Source organism: Triticum aestivum, chromosome 4D, assembly GCF_018294505.1.
Source record: "Triticum aestivum cultivar Chinese Spring chromosome 4D, IWGSC CS RefSeq v2.1, whole genome shotgun sequence".
In the NCBI taxonomy this organism is placed as follows: domain Eukaryota; kingdom Viridiplantae; phylum Streptophyta; class Magnoliopsida; order Poales; family Poaceae; genus Triticum; species Triticum aestivum.
Window position 1 is genome coordinate 244,288,749 of NC_057805.1, and position 5,635 is coordinate 244,294,383.

Sequence of the window (5,635 nt, forward strand, 5' to 3'; positions counted from 1 at the left end):
CGTAGGGTAAGATGAAAGGGGAACGCAAAGTAACATAATCTTCACGATCCAATTGTTCTTCTCGAAGATGTTGACTCATTGCATCATCCTGATCTTGACATCTTTTCTTTCGAGAGCTTCATCCAACTATGATGACGGAAGAGAGGGAAACTCTACAGGATTGATCTTCTCGAAGATCGAGCTATACAAGATCAACTCGCGGAATGAGATGTTGACACATCTCGAGTTGAGACACAAAACACATCGAGAGGGATGGAAGAATAAACGATGAGGTTTGATTTGGTGGGCAACAATCCCACGCTTAGATAGGATGGTGCATGGTTTCAAAGTAGCGAGGAGATAGTTGCCACGATTCCATAACGGGGCACCTTAGGGAAGGTGGCTCATAGAAATATCCCTTAAGTGGCAAAAAGAATTACTTTTGATTCAGAGATCATTGAAACTCTTCATACCAGCCTAAGGCAATTTACAAATGATCGTTTGAGGGAATTCAAAAGAATGGCACACTCAATTTGGAAAGGAAACTATGGTTATAGAACAACTCGGCAAATGGAAGGCACATTCCAGTTGATACCAGGGATATAACCTAGTGACTGAGCGTGCTTTCAAGATCTTGAGCATTTCCATATTCATCAAGGTTTTACCAACATCCGTGCCGAGGATCCTGGCAACACATCATACTACCATGATGAACGGTGATGGAGGATGCAGGTGCAAAGGAGGACAACACTTTCTCAGATTTTTCCTTAGCAATGCCAAAGAAGCAAATCTGGATGATCGACCGAGAGACATTTAGCACTCCGCTTCTAATGTTCTCCTTGATGCCCTAGCATATCCCGTTCATAGATATGGTTTGATATCTAGAACATCAAGTAAAAGGTCGGACTCCAGAAATATAAAAATCCATAAGGAACAGCTTGTGGAATAAGTCATATGAAATCCTCATGGGAAGTGACCAAACGGCTTAATCAAGATACTACAATAATGGTGCTTCCAGCTAGGTGCGTCCACTTCACTGGAACCTATATCATAGTTCTTGGAAGAAGTTCCAACCATCATATCTGCCTGAGATTCAAATCTGGTTGGTAACAGGATAATTCAGACAACGTGTCTGGAAAGAAAGTTTGCAACACAAACCGACAAGATGGCGTTGCGAGATTCTCGGGAGATGAGCTACGATAGTAAGCTCCAAAACATGAGTTGGTTCTGCTACAACTTGTGAACACGCTGTCACGGACAAGGATGTCCACGTAGTAGTCTTATAATAAAACACTACCGAGTTCAGGTGGGGAACCATCATCGAGGATTTTGAAGTCCTTGTATAAGTCTTGCTCTTAAGAAGGAACTTCTTTTCCTTGAACAAATCAATCAGTGGCTTGGTGTGCTACGGAATTCATATGGAATGAAGATGATCAGTCTAACAGACCATAGAATACTTCACACATGCATAACTGACTTGGGATGATTCCGGAGGAAACAAAAACAATCTTTCTCGAACTCACGGCGGCAACTTGCAACAAATGCACATGAATTTGAGGAAGTCACTACTTACATCTAAACATATTCTTCATGAGCCGGCATGAAGAAAATGCTTACACAAGTTTCCAACACCAACTTAGACGTTCAACATGAATCATGGAGGAGACGAGATGCTGCTGATGGGCTCAATAGAAACTCATCGGAATTTCCATATCACTGGACTTCCACCATCATGTGAACACGGTGATAGCATTGGTCAGATCTAAAAGATATAATGGTGTATGCTCGAGGGATCAACCACGAGTAAGACAACATTACGAACACCATTGGTTCTGATTTGATTTGATGATAGCCCATACTCAAATCAAAGATTGGTAAGATAATAGATCCAACAACTAGACACGAGGACCAATTGATGGAGATATCATCTTTCTTCAACACACACACACACACACACACACAAAAATATAACCCTTAGGGATGAGCGTGGTCGGACAAGATTTTATCTTCCAACTCTCCAAGTTGTTGTTAAGCTTAACCAACAAGCTCAGGGGTATCCAACACGGATTCTTGGAGAAGGGGTGGTTTACAGGAAACCCACTTGATCACGAACTCAACATAGCGGTTAGGTGACAACCTGGTAACACTTCTGAGAAGATATTCGAAAAAATCACGAACCACCGATATGGTACTAAGCTCGAGAACAAACTTGCTTTTCAGGGCAAGACGATGTGATCAAAAAGAGCGAGGAGTTCATACAATCCTAACTCGTTGACCGAAGAGTGCACCAGGAAAAATGGACTAGGTAACACGATCAATCTCAGGATGATGATTGAATAACCAGCACGCTAAGGATGAGAGTATTGACATTAACTACCAAGCAACGAGTTGCTCAGAGTATTGATTTCACACATCACGGTTCACCTATCGGTATTCCGGTTGTGACAACACGGAACCGAGGAATGAATAATGATGGCGAGAAGTATCACTGCGTCAAGAATTCATAAGAGATGGTGCAATTCTCATGACACTCTTGACATAAAGATGGTAACGCTCCAAGGTAGAGCAGAGCAAAAGCTGGCTTGGCATTTTGGTCTGCGGAATACACTTGCTTTGACCCAATCCTAGATATGGACGAGGTTCCGGAGTTTGTTTCTCCTAGCCATCCAGAATAGAATGGCTTGACGGACCACAAGAATAACAAGCATCGATAACACGGATGCATAATTACTCATGACTATCAATTGATAGACGGGGTCAGAATACAACTAAAGAGAGACAACTCAAGGGACATATGGTTTTCTGAGTTGCGGATGCATGAATTAGTATGTCGAATGAGTTCAACATATTTCTTCCGGATAACCCATGCAGGAAGGTAGAACTGGCAGAGTCACAATATGAATGGAGAACTCATCAAGAGCACTCTGGTTGTGATCTTTCAGTTCAAGAGAACTTCTGCCATAAGCAGTTCATGGTATTGGAAGAACGATATACCACGGACCTCGAGGACTATCGCAAGGTTGATAATATCTTAAAGGTACGAGCAACACTATCAACACGAGGTAAGTAGAGTGAATCTCGGGTCAAGAACCCAGGAGTAGAATACCTACTACTAAATGGCATCACGAGATGCTTTCGAGAATGGTGGCCAGAATCATCACACTGGAAACACAAAACATGGCTAGATTACTAGGTGATCCTCTAAGACACCTAGGGTCATAATAATAGCTCCAACACATATACCGAGGCAATAGAGTGCCTCAACGCACCGGTAGTGTGCTTAATCTGGCCCAAAGGGACGCAAAAAAAGAGGGAAGGATTTTGCAAATGCATCAGATTGTTTAGAAGCCAGGGATGACTCGGACAGCATGACGGCTGTAAATGCTAAGAAAGGATTTGAGACATTCACAAGGATTTGCATAGTCACTTAACAACATCATATCATGGTTCTGGGATGAACTGTCAACACATGGAAGTAGTAGAAACTGAACTGAGGCTTGAATCCATCAATCCTAAGATTCTACGGATTAGTAACACGTGATCCTGATAGAAAGATGAGAAGCCTAGTTCTTAATCCCCGTAGAAGAGAAGAGGGTGACTCAGATCAGAAGGGCATAAGGTAAAGGAGTAAAAAGAGCCTTACGTTCCCTTCCACAAACAATTCCCTTATATAACTAAAGCATTTCTAGACTCAACTTCGACCAGTTTGGCTTGGTAATCCTACAGGCAGTCAGGCTCTGATACCAAAGCTGTCGGGACCCCGATTCCAAGTCACACCGATCTAGCCTGTAACACCTCATATCATTTTGCGGCCTCACGCACGGTACTCCCACGGGTGTCGCCTTACCATGGCCCGAGACCGTTTGCGCCTTTTGGCTCACGTATATGACAATGTTGCTAGCATCCATATGACAGAGAACCCGGGCCGACATGGCTAGTCGTGAACCCAAAGCGGCACTAACGTATGGGGACAGGCATACATGAGTCAACATCGAACGTGTCGGTCAGCAGCGTGCGAATCCGGGCTGTAGCACTGGGCTAACAGGACTCCGGGAACCCGGGCTGTAGTAGGCTAGGCAGGACTCCGGATGTCACCGCGTGACATTTCCCCGAAGGGACAGACACAGGAACGATATGAAACACATGCCGGCCAATCAAGTGTCCAGAGCAGTAGTGCTCGGCTAGCAGGACTCCGGTGAACCGGGCTGTAGCGGACTACTATGGCTCAAGGAGGCACTAGACTACATTTCCCCATAAGAGAGGCTGCTAAGGATAGACAACTAGATTGTCGGATCCCACAGATACCAAGCATTTCAATCATACACACAATATGCTCGATATGTGCAAATACAACATGGCATCACAACAAGACTCTACGACTCAGAGTATTTATTCATTAGCCTCCGAAGAGCGACATATTACAAACAAGGGTCTCATGACCCAACATTCAGAGCATACAAGTCAAAGCACATGCGGAAGCTTAACATGTCTGAGTACAGACATCTACAAATGAAAAAGGCTGAGAAGCCTGACTATTTACTAGATCCTGCCGAGGGCACAAGATCGTAGCGCAGGTATCAAGCTAAACGTCGAAGTCCACACGGGACTACTAGCGAGACTGACGTCTCTCTGCAAAACATAAAATAAGCAAACGTGAGTACAAATGTACCCAGCAAGACTTACATCAGAACTATCTACATATGCATCGGTATCAACAAAAGGGGTGGTGGAGTTTAACTGCAGTGAGCCAGCTTTGACTCAGTGGCTAACTTGAACTACGACTGCAAGCAACTCTTTTGAGGTGGCGCACACGAGTACACATATTCACCATATCAATACACCACTATGGATCCGCTCCCGTGTCCCTACGAGAACGCCATCCATAGCACTCACACTTATCTTGCGCATTTTAGAGTATCCACTTTCACTTGTCTATGAACTGTTATAGGCAACCCAGAAGTCCTTTACCGCGGACATGGCTATTCGAATAGATCATATTAACCCTGCAGGGGTGTACTTCGTCACACACGCTCTCGCCACTTACCACCATGTACACGTCGTGTACCTCGGCAACCTTCAAGCGGAAGCCTGGCGAGGGAGTCGGCCACGACCTGACTAACCAGACAAGTCTCTAGTCTAGGTTTATCGCCTATTCGGGTTCCATCCGCAAGGAGATCCGGCTGGGGTGTCGCTCACGGCACCAAACGATGTGTGCAGGGTTCCCAAGCCCACCATCCGGGTGCCACTCGGTACACCAGGCCACGTGTGCCTAGTCTGTCCCAAGCCCACCTGTACCGGGTGCCACTTGGTAGACTACTAACACTACCTACAATCACCAGAAACTAGTTGCAACTCCTGGACAGAGATCAGGTTGATTAATAAGTCGAGAGAGCTTGGAGCGCCCGGAGCCCAATGTGTGGTAGTAACTGTTCATGGATCACAAACACAGAACTCAGTTCCTGAGGACAGTTTCAATGAGACAACCCACCATGTACTCCTACATGGCCTCTCACCGCTACCTTTACCAAATTGTGTTCACACACTTAGCTCTCACACAGTAGGACATGTTCACAACTTTCCAATTCATTCCCGATGAATCAGACCTGACACAACTCTAAGCAATAGCAGGCACGACAACTAGCATGAATGAGTAGGC